Source organism: Choloepus didactylus, chromosome 1, assembly GCF_015220235.1.
Source record: "Choloepus didactylus isolate mChoDid1 chromosome 1, mChoDid1.pri, whole genome shotgun sequence".
Taxonomy (NCBI): domain Eukaryota; kingdom Metazoa; phylum Chordata; class Mammalia; order Pilosa; family Megalonychidae; genus Choloepus; species Choloepus didactylus.
The window spans coordinates 212,547,089-212,565,329 of record NC_051307.1 but is presented as its reverse complement, the minus strand read 5'-3'; the positions used below and the strand labels follow the sequence as shown (position 1 = coordinate 212,565,329).

General features: G+C 36.6%; 1 protein-coding gene and 1 pseudogene across 9 annotated transcripts in view; both read left to right on the top strand.

Moving 5' to 3' along the window:
• Positions 1-18,241, top strand: part of CFAP20DC (CFAP20 domain containing) — a 263,072-nt gene that overhangs the window by 32,916 nt on the left and 211,915 nt on the right. The window lies entirely within an intron of this gene.
• Positions 16,537-17,116, top strand: LOC119510250 (annotated as a pseudogene).

Sequence of the window (18,241 nt, the reverse complement as noted above, 5' to 3'; positions counted from 1 at the left end):
GAAGGAGGTGGGGCCCAGCTCTAGTGCTGACCTTCCCTTCAGACCTCAGACTCCAGGGCCTGGGGGAAAACAATCAAAACAGAAAAAACAATTTCAGAATTAAAGGGGCAACACTCTTTACACCAGTGGGGAGCGACAGGCTGGCAGGTGCCACCTGCTGGGCAGGTTAGGAAAAGCACAGTGGCTAGAGGCCTCACAGGAAGGTCTGTCAGTCTTCTAAGACAAACCCTCAGGGAAATTTGAAACTGAATATAACCTCATTCTGAGACCTGAACCCGTTCTGGTCTGGGAAAATCTGATTGGAGTAACCAAGGAAACCAGATGCCTGGGCAGCAGAAAACTGCAAATTAAACGAGGAAAAATGACGATATGGCCCAGTCAAAGGAACAAACCTACACCTCAGTTAAGATAGAGTTGAGAAATTGTTTCACTTTAATGAAACAATCAATTAAAGATTTTCAAACGAATATGCTAAATCAACTCAAAAACCAAATCAATGAGTTCAGGGAAGATATGGCAAAAGAAATGAAGGATATAAAGAAAACACTGGGTGAACAAAGGTAGAAATCGAAAGTTTGAAAAACCAACTGGCAGAATCTATGGAAATGAAAGGCACAACACGAGATGAAAAACACAATGGAGACATACAACAGCAGATGTCAAGAGGCAGAACAAAACAGTCAGGAACTGGAGAACAAGACACCTGAAATCCTACACACAAAAGAACAGATAAGGAAAAGAATGGAAAAATATGAGCAATGTTTCAGGGAATTGAATGACAGCATGAAACACATGAATGTACATGTCATAGGTGTCCCAGAAGGAGAAGAGAAGGGAAAAGGGGCAGAAGCAATAATAGAGGAAATAATCAATGAAAATTTCCCATCTCTTATGGAAGACATAAAATTACAGATTCAAGAAGCGCCGTGTACCCCAAACAGAATAAATCTGAATAGACCTATGCCAAGACACTTAACAATCAGATTATCAAACATCAAAGACAAAGAGAGAATCCTGAAAGCAGCAAGAGAAACGCAATCCATCACATACAATGGAAGCTTGATAAGACTATATGTGGATTTCTCAGCAGAAACCATGGAGGCAAGAAGGAAGTGGGGTGATACATTTAAGATACTGAAAGAGAAAAGCTGCCAACCAAAAATCCTATATCCAGCAAAACTGTCCTTCAAATATGAGGGAGAGTTTAAAATATTCTCTTACAAACAGACAATGACAGAGTTTGTGAACAAGAGACCTGCTCTACAGGACATACTAAAGGGAGCACTACATACAGACAGGAAAAGACAGGAGTGAGAGATTTGAAACACAATTTTGGGTGATGGTAGCACAACAATGTAAGTATACTGAATAGAGATGACTGTGAGTATGGTTGAAAAAGGAAGGTTAGGAGCATGTGGGACACCAGATGGAAAAAGGAAAGATAAAGACTGGGACTGTATAACTGAGTGAAAACTAGAGTGCTCAACAATTGTGATAAAATGTACAAATATGTTTTTACATGAGGGAGAACAAATGAATGTTAACCTTGCAAGGTGTTAAAAATCGGATGGTGTTCGGGAAAAAATGCAATCAATGCAAACTAGAGACTATAGTTTGCAGAAACCTTGTATTATGCTTCCTTTAATATAACAGAGGCAATATACCAAAGCTAAATGCCTGTAAGAGGGGGACATAAGCGAGGGGTATGGGACTCTTTGCATTGGTGATGCTCTCTGACTCTTTTATTGTACTTTAGTTTAATTCTGTCTTTCCTTTTGTTGCTTTTTAGCTGTCATTTTTTTTTCTTTTTCTTTTGTTCTCTCTACCTTCTTTGACTCTTCCTTCTTTGTGGAAGAAATGGAGATGTTCTTATATATAGATAGTGGTGGTGGTGGTGAATGCATAAATAAGTGATTATACAGGGAACCATCAATTGTTTACTTAGGATGGAAAGTATGGTGGGTGAAAAAAACCATCTTTAAAAAAAATGAGTTGATGAAGAAACCTTGAGGGCACTATATTGAGTGAAGTAAGTCAGACACATAAGGACAAATATTGTATGGTCTCACTGGTATGAACTAATTATAATATGTAAACTCATAGATTTGAAATATAAGTTACCAGGGTATAGAACGAGGCTAAAGAATGGGGAGCAGTTGCTTATTATGAGCAGAATGTTTAATTAGGTTGAACTTAAGTGTTTGGAGATGGACAGAGGTGACAGTAGCACATTATTGTGAGAATAACTAAAGATGCTGAAAGGAGTGTGAATGTGGTAGAAAGGGGAAGCTTACAGTCACATATGTCACCAGAAGGAAAGTTGGAGGGTAAAAGATAGGAATGTATAAAACAGTGAATCTTGTAGTGGACAATGTCCGTGATTAACTGTACAAATATTAGAAATCTCTTTCATGAACTAGAACACATGTATGACACTATAACTAGAAGTTAATAATAGAGGGGTATACAAGGAAAAAAGATACCTATTGCAAACTATGTATTACAGTTAGTAGTATTTTAACATTTCTTTCATCAACAGTAGCAAATGTACTATACCAATACTATGAGTCAATAATGGAGGGGGCTTGGTTAGGGGTATGGGAGGATTTGAGTTATCTTTTTTGTCTTTATTTCTTTTCTGGAGTAACGAAAATGTCCTGAAAATTGAAAAAAGATTAATTGTGGTAATGGATGCACTGCTGTATGATGGTACTGTGGGCAATTGATTGTGCATTTTGGATCTTTGGATGATTGTATGGTTTGTGAACAATCTCAATAAAACTGAACTTAAAAAAAAAAGATAATGTAGGGAAATATCTTCAAGACCTAATATTAGGAGGTATCTTCTTAGACCTTACACCCAAAGCACAAGCAATGAAATAAAAAAATAGGTAAATGGGAACTCCTCAAAATTGAAAGGTCTGTACCTCTAAGAATTTTTCAGAAAGGTGGAGGCAGCTGATGCAATGGAAGAAAATATTTGTAAACCGTATATCTGATAAGAGACTGATATCGAGCATATATAAAGTAATCTGACAGCTCAATGACAGTAGTACAAATAACCTAGTTATAAAATGGGCAAAAGATATGAAAAGACATTTTTCTGAAGAGGAAATACAAAATGGCTAAGAATCACATGAAAAAATGTTCTTCTTTGCTTGCTATTAGGGAAATGCAAGTCAAAACCACAATGTGATATCATCTCACACTAATAAGAATGGTTGCCATTAAACAAACAGGAAACTACAAATGCTGGAGAGGATGTGGAGAAATTGGAACTCTTACTCATTGCTGGTGGGAATGGATAATGGTAAAGCCGCTGTGGAAGACAGTTTAGCGGTTCCTTAGAAAACTAGACATTGAGTTACCCTACAATCCGGCAATTTCGCTTCTCAGTGTATACCCAGAAGCTCTGAAAGCATTGACACAGACAGACATTTGCACACCAATGTTCATAGTGGCATTGTTCACAATTGCCAAGAGGTGGAAACAACCCAAGTGTCCTTCAAGAAATGAGTGGATAAACAAAATGTAGTATATGCATATGAAGGAATACTGTGCAGTGGTAAGAAGGAACAAGGTCATGAAACATATGACAACATTAATGAACCTGGAAGACATAATGCTGAGTGAAATAAAGCAGTCACAAAAGGAGAGATATCTTATGTTACCACTAATGTGAACTCCCTGAACAATGTAAAATCACTGTCTTGTAATGTAGAATACAGGGGACCTTGAGATAGACAGAAGCTAGTGAAGGGGAAATGATAACCTAATATATATACACATATTAATGAGGGTGAACTCAAAAGTATGAGAATGGACAGGAGTGATGATTGTTCATTAATGGGATTGTAAGTATCAGTGCCTTATTGAAGGCAAACATGATTGAAAGGGTTTGTTTAAAAGTAGATATCCCACAAGTGCTTCTATTTCTAAGTTATGACACTGGTACAAAGTATTAACAACAGAATGGTATATGGGAAAACTACATATTGCATATTATAGATTGTATTTAATAGGAATACCTTACCAGTACCATACTAGTACTAAAGATAAATAACTAGGGGCTGATAAGAGCTTTGGAATGTTTTGAGTTATGATAATTGTTTAAAATTTGTGAGTGATGATGATTGTACAACTAAGTGAAGATAATATGAGACATTGATTATCTTGGACAGAATATATGTTATGTGAAATTAGGAACCCCCTGCTTAATAAGTCCAGTCCTCGATCTTGAGGCTTGCTCTAGTGAAAAATGCCTGTAAGGGGGAGGCTAAGCCTACCCATAATTATGCCTAGGAGTCACCCACAGAGAGCCTCTTTTGTTGCTCATATGTGACTTTTCTCTAAGCTCAATTCTGCAAATAAATTCATTACCCTTCCTCCTACATGGGACATGACTCCTAAGGGAGTGAATCTCCCTGGTGACGTGGGACACTACTCCCAGGAATGACCCTGGCCTTGTCATCGAGGGATTAAGAATGCCTTTTTGACCAAAAGGGGTAAAAGAAAGGTAACAAAATAAGGTTTCAGTGGCTAAGAGATTTCAGGTGGTGTTGAGAGGCTGTCCTGGAGGTTCCTCTTACACAAGTTCCTGTTAGATATTCCACATGCCTACAGCATGCCAAGCCCTAACCAACAGTAGTTCTGAAAATACTAAAGAATACCTAGGTCCCAGCTGAGACTCTGTAAAAGTTTCACTCACTAAGTTTACTTTTCAGAAACTTAAATCCTCAGAATGTTCCTATGCCAGGTAAGTCCCAAAACCCAGAGGCAACAGCCTCTCCAAGAACATTAACCAGGTGCATCCCCTTCCCCATTAATGTTGACACCCCTTTTCAGTATGAATAAGTTTAATTGGTCACTGCCTAGATATCTCTAAAGATTGAGATAGTGATCAAATGAGAGAGAGGGGTAGCAACTGACAAAATAGGATTTAACAAAGGATTACAAATACTGAATCTTTATATAAATAATTTTTTTTTTAGTTTCTGGGGTACTAGAATAGCTAGAAGGAAATAACTGACATGGTGGAACTGTGATGTATAACATGCTTCGAAATTTACCCTATAGCTACTTACTAAATTAAACTTTGAAAGTTATCATGTTTCTGTATATATGTTATATTTCATAATAAGGAAATAACTGAAATTGTGGAACATTAACCCATAACATTCTTTGAAATTTGCTCTACAACTACTTGTTAAATTGTACATTGAAAGCTATCACTTTTCTGTATATAGGTTATACTCCACAATAAGGGAATAACTGAAATGGTGGAACTGTAACCCATAACATTCGTTGAAGTTTGTTGTCTAACTACTTGTTAACTTGTACTTTGCAAGTTATCACTTTTCTGTGTATATTTCACAATAAAAAATGTAAAAATAAATAAATAAATAAATGAACAAACAAAAATAAAAGAATGGGCAATACAAAATACCTCAAATCTGTACACTTCTTCCCACTCTCCCTGTCTCCTTCTTAGTCCATATTTATTGTTAGAGCTTCCCATGGATTTCCCCTACTTCCTCTCTGGCCCTCTTCCAAACGATCTTAAAAACAACTTGATTTCCCATTGTATTGAGGATAAACTCTCAATTCCTTAAACTTCTGTGTGTTCTGTTTCCTCCCACCCCTCCCCCTCTCATCTCATGCCATTCTGCCTTGGGCTCAGGATTTGTCAGCCACTCTAGCTCTTTCCCTTCTTCACAAGCCAGGTTAGTTCTCTTAGTGCACAACGACTTCATATTTCCATCTCTCTGCCTAGCTAACTCCTACTCAGCCTTCTCATCTCAACTTAAACATTTCTTCTTCAGAAAGGTCTTCTTTGATTTTCTCCAACCTAAATGAGGTTCACCTCTTAGGCTCTTTTCTAGAGCCCTACTCTTTTCCTTCATTAGTGTCTTAACAGTTTATATTTTATATATTTATTTGAGTATATGCCTTTTTTCAGTAGACTTTGAGCTCTACAAAGACTTGAACCCTGTCCTGTTCAGCATGATATCCCAGCACCTGACACAATGCCTGGCACATAATAGGTGTGAAATATGCATGAGAGAGTAGGAGGATGGATTGACTAATGAATGAAAAAATAAACAGGACTTAATCTCTGACTTCTTATAATTTACTCAGAGAGTGAAAGGTAAATTAAAAAGCAGTTTAAATACAATTTGATAAATGTTATGATATAGTAGGAGCAAAAGCTGTGGGAACATGTGAAGTATTAGACAGAAGTAAAAGCATGGGCTTTGGAATTAGACAGATCTGGAGTCAAAAATTCTGCTTTGCTTCTTTGGGGTTTTGGGAAAATTACTTAATTTATCTATGCCTCAGCTGCCTCTCCTTTGAAATGAGAGTAGCAATACTTACTTCACAGATACAAGAATTAAATGAAAAAATTAACAAAGTAATAATAATGGCTACATATATTAAGCACTATATATTGGGCATTGTTAAGCACTTTGTTTTCAGCTCAGTTAATCTTCACAACAAGCCTGTATGGTAGTCATAATTTTTATCTCTATTTACCACTGAGAAAAATGAAGTCCAGAGAGGTTAAGGAATTGGCCAGAGATTATGGAGCTATTACCTCTCAGAGCCAGGATTCAGACATGCAGTATTGTTTATTTAATTTGTAGTGGTAGAGGTAGTAGGGGGTGTTAACATTATCAGTCAACTACTTGATTGGGAAGACTTTGGCAGGAAAACATATAATAAATGTGATATGAACAACTAGCTACATTTCTACAGGTGCAGGGTGAGAAACTAGGGGGTATAGCATACAATACAAACCAAAATATAGAATACCATACTCAAGGAATGAATATCCAGCTCAGTTTTGGAACTTCTAACTACATTAAACAGAACAGGATTAACTAGATACCCTAAGAAGCTTTTTAACACCTTTATTGAGGTATAATTGATGTACAATAAATTATAGAAATTTAAGTTGCACAGTTTCATGGGTTTTGACATATGTATACACCTGGTGAAACCATCACCACAATCACAGTAACCACCTGGGTGTGCTCTGAACCACCATGTCATGCTTCCTTACTTTTAAATATTGTTATTTATCTAACTGTACTTAGATACATAGGTAGTAAGTATATAGTAAATATTTTATTTGAATTGTGGTAGAAGATGAAAGTGTTCAGTCTTCTATTTTTTCTTCAGGGGGTTCTCATACATATAGGTTTATCATTAGAGTTCCAGGAAGGAAAAGGTATTTTATTTTGTGTTGTTTCTGTTTCTGTTTTTACTTTTTTGAGGGAAAAATGACTGAGATTTAAGGGAAGACTGTTACCCAAATCTTTTTTTGTTTTAGTATTTTGCATCTCAGATGTGATAATACTAATAGTATAACATTAGACTTTTTTTCTTTAATGAAAACTAAGAAACAACTTCACCTCTGATTTTTACTTTGGTTGGTGCCCAGGACTTTTGTTCTTTTTAGCATCTAAAAATTATATCAACAATCAAAAATCCTCCTGAGGATAAGGTCGCTGTAGAGCTCCATAACTTGACCAGTTCTTATCCAAATACATTACACATGCATGTGGAATTTAGGGAGTGTTTATGTACTAACATGTAGTATATTTAGCAGTGAAGTCACAGAATTCTCTCCTGTTTCTCTCTTTCACTGTCAACCCATTAAAAAAAAGAGACTCCCCTCCCTTGCATTTTACAAATAAACCCTTTGTTTTGACTTGCTTATTTTTTAGTATCATTTTTCATTTCTAAAATATTTGCTTCTATGTCTCACTGTTTGACTTGACTTTAAATTATTTGATAAACAACAGCTTATTTTTAAGAAAAATTCCTTTCATTTTTGTGGTCTTTTCCTGCAATGCATCATCAGGGCAGTGGGAAGCTGATAGAGGCCCCCCTGTGTGGGTTTGTTAGGTGTTTCAGAGCCTGGGGGCGGACATCTGGTGCTCAGGAAGAACACCACGAACTTGAGCTCCTGGAGGAAAACCAACTGCATCTTGAAATAGAGATCCATTTTTGCTATTTTTGATGCTGCCATTCACACTAAATGATTTTGGAACATTTTGTGACAGGAATCACACTCATTTTACTGAATATTGTCGAGTTGCATTAATTCCTTACTCGATCCCAATTTTGTCATTATCTTATTGAATTCTGAGAGACATTTTGTACTGTTTGCCTCTAGTGAATTGACATTTTTTTCTCATTTTCATTAACTCAGCCAGCACTATTTTAATATGTGGGATGAGCTATGAAAGTCTGTAGTGGGCATCCTGTGCTGTTTGGAGAGGTTGGGATTCTTAGCTTGTGGGGCTTGGGGAATATTGTTGCTAGAAGGTTTCTCATTGCTGAGCCCTTAGCCATTGGTGTACAGCTTGCATATAGGATCTAATATGGTAGGAAACAAATGTTAAATTCTTGAGAAAAGAGAGGGAGACCCCTAAAGTATCCCTAGTCCTTACAATTTTAACTCATCATTTGTGATCTCTGAATTGCAGGCTTCTGAATTTGAAACTGTATCTCAGTGGGGTTTAATGATTTTAACCTATGAGTCAATCTGGGATTTATGATGTTCATTTCTGAGTTTTTTTCCTTATCCTTTTGCACTACCTCCTGGCTATGTGGCCTTGAGCTGGGCACTTAAATTTTGTCCTTTATTTTAATTGTCCCAGTTAATCTGAGGTGCTGGAATTTTTCTAAGAAACCAGGAAGTTCAGGCCCATGTAGACCTCAAAGTTTCCTTTCCATTTCTTTACTATCCCACAAAACAAAGCTTTGGCCTAAAGATAATTTGATGAAAGTTATTCTTATGTCACCTTCTCTGTATTGTTTCTGGTGAGCTAGACAAAGAGGTCAGGAAAGAAATTTATTAGATATTTCAGGTCCTTCTGTCCTGTTGAATTTTGCTACTGCCTTACCTTCTTCCAGACAGTAGACTCCTTTGAAACTTTAAACAAAATAAAGTGAATATGGCCTCCCAGCTGCAGTCCTGTTCTGTTCATATGCTATCAGTCTTCATCAGCCACTGTAAAGTCACCAGAGTTGAGAGAACACCTAAATTTGTTATCTTTAGGTCAGAATGACATTGGTGAGGGCTTCTGACATTGTGTCCATTTAACCAAGTGCAACTCTTCTGTGAAAAATTTGTTTCCTGAATCCTTTTGGTCATTTTGATATTTTCCTTTGAAGAAGATAATGATTGCTATCTAGCACTTAAGTAATTTGAAAAAGAAGTGGTATCCAAGTGCAAGGTATTATTATATTATCCAATGAAATCTTTTATATACTTAAGCAAATACATCTCTAAATTATGTGTTTATAAGTAGAGAGAAATGGCCAGTGGTAGCCCTTTTTTAAACTGGAAGTATTGTATGCTAAAGTTGTAATGGCGTTGCAAGTTTCATTAACAGTTTGAATGCATCTCATGGCTAATTCTACTTCCATTTTTTTTTTTCTTTTTAAATCGTCAGTATTTAAATGTCATTATTTTAATTATATCCAATTAAATGTACTTGCATAATCAGTATATTTTGTTACATGCATTAGTAAAGAAAGGACTTTAAGATGCTTTGCGTACTGACTTTCATAATATATTTAATTTGTATGCCTTAAAATAAGTTTTATGTAGAAGTTTTAGATAACACATTTAGTGGGTATATAAATCAGACACCAGTGACTCTAAGCATATATTCTATGAAGTCTTTTCTTCCTGATTCTTAGTTTAGTTCATTTTACTTTTCTAAATTATTTTTACGACACTCTTTAGATAACCCAGATGCATGTTTAAAACCAAAATGCAAAAGAAAAGTTTCACATATGCATATATTTGAAAGTATTCTTACTCTGAAAAATCATAGTAGAGAGTCATACATTTATTAAAGCTCCAAGCAGTTAAATGATTGCCCCATCAGTTACCAGGGTACAAATCAGGGTAGTGTAATGGGTAGGATTATAGGCATGGGAGTCACAGGCTTTGCCATTTGTTAGTTGCTGAACCCTCTGTGTGTCAGAATCTCATCTGTAAAGTGGGGGGTGATATTTACACCTATTTATTGAGTAGTTATGAAGATTCAATTGGATGATGCCAAAGAGAAGGTGCACTATAAACATTTATATAATTTTTATATCTCTAAATATAGGTAAGAGGATAGGAATATTCAATTTTTAAACTACTGTTTCTACACATTTTGAGACAATTGGAATGTCTCTTTTCTTTATGAAATGTTCATAGTAATATCCCTGAAAAGAGATGGAAAAGCAACTTTTCCTTGGGAGCCCTCTTGACTATTGACTCATGCTTATTATCTGTCAGGAAGAAAGTGATCAGTGTAAACATGATAGAGAAATGAGTCCCATCTTTGGGCTATGTATGCTAAAGATTTCTTTGAAAGACAACTGCAGGAACCCCTGCATTAAGGGTTTGTAGAAAAGGAGTTATACATGGCTGAGCCAAGCCTATACTACCTGTGTAGACAGGAGTGTTTATCTGTGAAGAAACATGACCTGGGAAAAATAAAGCAGGTAAACTTTCGGTGGCTTAAGGCCTAATAAACAGGCTTTTGCTATTTCCTACTGCCCTTTTTCTCCTTCACTAGCAGGGATGATTGACTCACAGCATACCACAGATCCTCCAATTTCATGCCTCTTTTTCAGAGTCAGGAGATTATGTTTTTTTGGTGCTATTGTCAGGAAAAATTTCTCCTCTGGTTTGGTTTCCCTTCCCTCTTAGTGTATTTTTATTTTTATTTTTGGTAATTAATTATTTTAATTATTCAAAATAAAAATAACTTGGAACATTTACAGAATAGAATATAATATACATGCTATGGGATCTATGTAGTCCCAATTATAAAATTTATAATAATTTAGGACATTTTCATTAACGGGACATTCTAGAACTATTACGATATTGGGGAAAACTCTTAGTAATTAAAGTCATAACATGGGAACTTTTTGTGGTCATTTGGGTTTGATCCAGTTGGCCAATTATAAATATGAGGAAAATCCCACTATGAGGAGGGCTGATATCCCTAGGCTTCCTGACTTTTTGAATATTTCCCCTGATAAATTGTGTAGTTTCTCATTTGAATGTAAAAATATTTTACAATCATTGTTTAGACTCACAGAAATGACTTTGATGGAATAAAATATATGCAGTAATTCACAAATATGTCTTAAAAGAACACTTATACATTTATCACATAATGGCCTAATTATCTGTCTCTGCAACCAACTCTCCATACCCAGCTAGGCCATGAGATCTTCATGTGCAAGTGCTGGGTTTGGTTTTGTTTTGTTTTTGCTTTGCTATTACACTCAGTACTGTCCTAGGCCTGCAATAAATATTTTTTGGATTAATTGTTGTTTCTAAACGACAAGGCTTTGATGATAATTTTTTGTATTACTTAACTTTGGGTGCTGCACAATGCACACTAAAATTTTAATCAAGAGACAGGTCGTTTCCTGTGTTCATCCTACTATAAATGTTTATTCAATATGGCCCATCTCTGTAGTAATTTTATAGCCAAAGTACAGGTGTGTATATGATGGCTGAGACTTTTGGATTCTATTGAGGCTATCTTGAACTTTGAAATTTTAAGCCCAATTGGAAAAACATTGCCCATATTTCACAGTGGATAGCAGCAGAGTTCTTTGGACTTAACATTGTCTTCAGAGACCCAACATGGTTGGTACCTGGCACATAGCACATGATCAGTAAATGTTAATTTTCTCCTTTCACCAATTTCTCATTCCTTGTATTTTTTGACTTGAAGTAGGTGTCAATGTGTGTTCCAGTATACTTCATTGGGAAGAGAGTGAAGGTAGCAGTGGCTTGAAATTGGTAAGGTCGTGGTGCTCACATTTAGAATTTCTATTCATAGGAATGAGGTTTTAGTGTTGGAAAGACCATTTAAAATTATGTAATCCATTTGTTTTTTAACAGTTCTGAGTCAGCTCTGTTTCTACAAACAGAACCGCCTCCTCCCTTTTTTCAATCTTCCATACATTTTGGGATCCTGTGCAAGTTTTATGTGAGCAGAGGTTGCCATCACTCCCTCAAAAGATTGAAATCCACTGATATGGTTCAACCTTATCTTTAAAACTGGGTAGTAATATATAGTCAAATAAAGCTGATTTTACAAGTTTTGCTGACATTTAAATTCCGTATTGTGAGGAACTCTAATATCTGCTTTTACTTTTTAAAATATCAGTATTTGAATTTTAAGTTTTAGATTTTGGTCTTAGGTAGACTCTGTCCATGGGAAAAATCATCAGGATTTGCTACAACCCAGGCTCATTCATGCAAATGTCCCACAATGTTGGTGGTCACAGGGAACCCAAGGCTTTTCTGGATTTGATCTCATGTGCCTCTCCCTCTGTAACTCCTGCCCCACTTTTCTTCCTCACCTACCCCTTGTTGCTGCCAGTTGCTGAATGCATCATAAACACTTATGCTTTTGGCTTAAGTTTTCATCCATCCTAATCTCCATCTCTCCACCTTATGAAGCCCTGGTCCTCTTTTAAGATCAGATTCAAATGCACACCCTCTGTGCTTCCTCCAGTTGCAGTGAGTCTCCCTTTCTCAGTGCTCCCATTGTTGTGTACATGATTACCCTTGAGGACAGGGACTACATCTTATCATTGTGACCCAACAGCACTTAGAAGATTTCTGTGGGCATGCTTGATAAACTGTCAGTATGGTTCTTTGATTAGAGAAAGATAGGAAAAGAAGGAAGAATTAGAGTAAGAAGCAGGTGAACAGGGTTAGGAAAGTGTCCAGTTTGTCTTTTCTTGAGACTTAGTTCCTGGAAAACCAGTGGCTGGGCCTTAATTGAACCTTTTTTCTTTTTTTTTTTTTTTTTTTTTTTTGTCCTACCCTGTATAAAGTACATTTCTCTTAGCCACAGTTCTACTGTCAATATGGTAATTATTTCAAAGAATGAGGAAGGGCAGAAGATCTAAGGCAAGAAGAAATGAATTCTCTTGAATTTTCTCAGAATGGTCATGTGAGTAGGAATATATGCAAGTAAATGTTTTCAAGGCTGGACTAAATCAGTAGAATACCACATTTGGCCGTTAGATGAAAATTTTGATTATAAGCCCTTAATTGAACTCCCCAAAGACAACTTTAATTAAAACCAAGTAGTCTAACCTTTTTTATTGGAACTCATTGGGGATCATACATTTTATATCTGTTTCATACTTAAAATGCTATTACAATAAAATGAAACAGTGACAGTGATATGAAATTCTCAATATAGGTGTAGGTTGGTCACATTTGTTATCAGTAAGTAGGAACAGCTGTTCTGCTTTATATACATAGATATTGCCATTCTCCTTTTCTAAGGTTAAATGCCATTGATTTATAACTTGGAAAATAAACTATCTTCTGGCATTATATAAAATCATATATGATTATTGATATGCCATAAACATAGTGATTTGAAATAAATTTAGAAATTCACTGTATTTTAGAAATGGATGTAATAGCATAAACTGGGCTTTAAAAGTTTTAGCAGCTCAATTCTCTATTATATGGAGAATCTACAAATCTATCCAACTCCCTACTTTTTTTTTTTTTTTTTTTTTTTTACAAAACAAAATATTTAATGAGGGCAGTGTTTACATTTTCATAAATTTCTTTAATAACAGATCCTCACATCTGATTCTGTATTCTGTTGTGATATATTGCTTGGCTTGAAGTATATGAAGACAATCTGGCTTCACGCAGATATGTAGTTGAAAAGGGAGGAGTACATTAATATCTATTACAGATTAATTGTGCATATTCTTCTTTCCCCATTGAATGATCTTAGTCCCTTGCCAAAAATCAATTGGCCATAGATGTGTAGGTTTATTTCCGGATTTTCACTTCTATTTCATCAGTCTATACGTCTAGTCTTATACTGGGATTGTACTGTTTGGATTTACTGTAGCTTTGTAGTAAGTTTTTTTTTTTTTTTTTTAATCTTCATTTTATTGAGATATATTCACATACCACACAGTCATACAAAACGAATCGTACTTTCGATTGTTCACAGTACCATTACATAGTTGTACATTCATCACCTAAATCAGTCCCTGACACCTTCATTAGCACACACACAAAAATAACAAGAATAATAATTAGAGTAAAAAAGAGCAATTGAAGTAAAAAAGAACACTGGGTACCTTTGTCTGTTTGTTTCCTTCCCCTATTTTTCTACACATCCATCCATAAACTAGACAAAGTGGAGTGTGGTCCTTATGGCTTTCCCAATCCCATTGTCACCCCTCATAAGCTACATTTTTATACAACTGTCTTCGAGATTCATGGGTTCTGGGTTGTAGTTTGATAGTTTCAGGTATCCACCACCAGCTACCCCAATTCTTTAGAACCTAAAAAGGGTTGTCTAAAGTGTGCATAAGAGTGCCCACCAGAGTGACCTCTCGGCTCCTTTTGGAATCTCTCTGCTACTGAAGCTTATTTCATTTCCTTTCACATCCCCCTTTTGGTCAAGAAGATGTTCTCCATCCCACGATGCCAGGTCTACATTCCTCCCCGGGAGTCATATTCCACGTTGCCAGGGAGATTCACTCCCCTGGGTGTCTGATCCCACGTAGGGGGGGAGGGCAGTGATTTCACCTTTCAAGTTGGCTTAGCCAGAGAGAGAGGGCCACATCTGAGCAACAAAGAGGCATTCGGGAGGAGGCTCTTAGGCACAACCATAGGGAGGCCTAGCCTCTCCTTTGCAGCAACCGTCTTCCCAAAGGTAAAACCTGTGGTAGAGGGCTCAACCCATCAAACCACCAGTCCCCTATGTCTGTGGTCATGTTAGCAACCATCGAGGTGGGGTAGGCCAATACCCCTGCATTCTCCACAGGCTCCTCAAGGGGGCACTGCATCTTTTTTTCCTTGTTTTTCTTTTTTTTTTTTTAACTTTCCCTTCTTTTTTAAATCAACTGTATGAAAAAAAAGTTAAAAAGAAAACAAACATACAATAAAAGAACATTTCAAAGAGACCATAACAAGGGAGTAAGAAAAAGACAACTAACCTAAGATAACTGCTTAACTTCCAACCTGTTCCTACTTTACCCCAAGAAAGTTACCTAATATAGCAACATTTCTGTGAACTTGCGCCTACTATATCCATCAGAAATTAACAGACCATAGTCATTCCTGGGCATCCCCAGAACGTTAAATAGCTTATCTGTTCTTCTTGGATTATTGTTTCCCCTTCCTTAATTGCTCTCTATTGCTAGTTCCCCTACATTCTACATTATAAACCATTTGTTTTACATTTTTCAAAGTTCACATTAGTGGTAGCATATAATATTTCTCTTTTTGTGCCTGGCTTATTTCGCTCAGCATTATGTCTTCAGGGTTCATCCATGTTGTCATATGTTTCACAAGATCGTTCCTTCTTACTGCCGCGTAGTATTCCATCGTGTGTATATACCACATTTTATTTATCCACTCATCTGTTGAAGGACATTTGGGTTGTTTCCATCTCTTGGCAATTGTGAATAATGCTGCTGTGAACATTGGCGTGCAGATATCTGTTCGTGTCACTGCTTTCCGATCTTCCGGGTATATACCGAGAAGTGCAATCGCTGGATCGAATGGTAACTCTATATCTAGTTTTCTAAGGAACTGCCAGACTGACTTCCAGAGTGGCTGAACCATTATACAGTCCCACCAACAATGAATAAGAGTTCCAATTTCTCCACATCCCCTCCAGCATTTGTAGTTTCCTGTTTGTTTTAATGGCAGCCATTCTAATTGGTGTGAGATGGTATCTCATTGTGGTCTTAATTTGCATCTCTCTAATAGCTAGTGAAGCTGAACATTTTTTCATGTGTTTCTTGGCCATTTGTATTTCCTCTTCAGACAACTGTCTTTTCATATCTTTTGCCCATTTTATAATTGGGCTGTCTGTACTATTGTCATTGAGTTGTAGGATTTCTTTATATATGCAAGATATCAGTCTTTTGTCAGATACATGGTTTCCAAAAATTTTTTCCCATTGCCAACTCCCTACTTTTTATAGGAAAAATAGCCAAGGCACAGAAAAGGGATGTGACATTACTCAGGACACAGACTTTCTTAGAGGCAAAGCCAGGACTAAAATCCAGGTCTCTTGACTCTCTAGCCAGTACTCTTTTCTTAACATTTTGCTGCCTTTTAATGCTTGACCTGGAAAAAGGTAAAGATGCAGTATAATTTTATAATCATGGTTTCTCACATGTTTTTAAAAGTGAGTTTATTTCTCCAAGTGCTTTGGACTCTCAGTTGCAGAAAGTTAATTTTGTTATCATAATCTAAATTTCTACCCTTTCCCCACCCCTGTCACTAAAAGTGACCAGGAATGAGTTAAATTCTTTGTTTGGGTCAGGATTAGCAAGGTAAACAAAATAAAACAAAAATGCTTTTAAAGACCCTTTGGGGGTTAGGGACAGAAACCTAATAAATTATCCCAAGTAAAAGTGTATTGGAAGAACATAGAGAGATCTTATGGAACAAAACTGCTGAAGTTGATAGAGCAGGGCTTGTGCGTCATGGCGAGAACTTTGCTGTGGTCAAACATCCTGCTCACTAGTACACCAGGCCTTAGAAAAACCATACGAGGCAAAGAACTTGCATCAAGATCATGACTGAAATACATTAATGAGGGTAATTTAGCTAAAAGAAGGGCAGTTATATGATGGCTATAATGAAGAGTATGATTTTCTCATTTAAGATGAAGATAAGTAGTTGATGAGTTAGAAAACCAAATGAAATAAGGTAGAGTTACTGAGGATTACCAGAGTTCTGAATTCTGAATGCTGGTTTTCATACAGTTTTTGTGCTGAGAGCAGATAACAGTGTGTAGTACATAAGACTTGAAGCAAGGGAATATAGTGAGAAGAAACTACAAAACAATATCAGTGTGAAATTTTTCAAGTTCTCTATAAAGAAACCATAGCATCTTACAGGGAAGAAATAGTGCATCAGCTGCCCAGCAGTAATCTAGAAGAGCTAGAGAATAATATAAATCACATATTTAAATGGATTGAGCAGTGGATCAAAGATCATAGGTTTTATAAGACTGGCCACATTACAATCACTCTTGCTGGTATCCCTCTGCCCACATCATAGAAATTATCCAAGTGTCCGTAAAACTTTTGTATTAAAATTGTTGCAGGACTAGCAGATAGTCTAAAGGTTTATTCCTGGGCTTTCTTTCTCCTTGAGAAAGTTAAACAATCTCAAATATAATGAAAATAACATTATTAAGGACTGAAGGTAAAGGCAGTCATCATTTAATGCTGCAGCTGCTAAAGAATACATCTGGATATCTGTTAAGTGTATAATAGGAGAAAATGATCTCTTAAACTTAAGGCTAATTATAAAAAAAAAAAAAAAAAAGTTGACCCAGGCCTCACCAGAGGTAGTTGTTCTCTTCCTGACAGCCACTCTGTCACCTCTCATTCTGTTTGTAAGTCTGCTTGGTTCTTCTGTTTCATCTTGCAGGCTCATTTCTTGTCATTGTGCACATGGGCAAAAATGGCTCCCCGTACATCCCTGTCTGTCCCCATCATCGTCTGACCAGTTTCAGTCTGTCCATCTTCTAGTTCAAAGATTTGAAAGAGTAACCAGAATTGGTCCTTCGCCAATCAGTGGCTTCAAGTCAACTGTTCCATCTTTGGTTGATTGTGAGCTGGGGCAGATTCCCTGAGAAGGGGGTGCGGGAGGGTAGGCAGATGAACTAATACACCGACTGTACTACTCCTTGGTTGTAGATACTTGACAGTCACCTTAGAACCTCTTTTTGCTCAGTCTCCTGCCAGTGACTTCTACGGATATTCTAGAGCTACTGTAGTGGCATTCAGGAATAAAATGGTACCACAGTTTTTGTTAGAGTTAGACCTAGTTTGAGGCCACTTTTGTCCTAGGTCATGTAGTTTGCTTACTTGCAATTCTAAGGTTATGTCAATAGTACTGTATAAACTGTTTTGATTAATTGTCATAGACTCTGTCCTTTGTAGACATTCAGGGACCAAGCTATGTCCTTCATTGCTTCTCTAGCTAAATAATTAACACTGTCTAGAATGGTTAGATTTATTGAGCGTCTACAATATGTTAGGCTTATTTCTTCCTGTATTTGCCAGGTTTGCTAAGGTGGCTTAAACAATTTCATTTATTTCTGCAGGTAGGCTGCAACTCTGCTTTAGTTGTAGGTCAACTATGTGTCTATTTTGGGTCTTTTTAGTCCAGAACCCA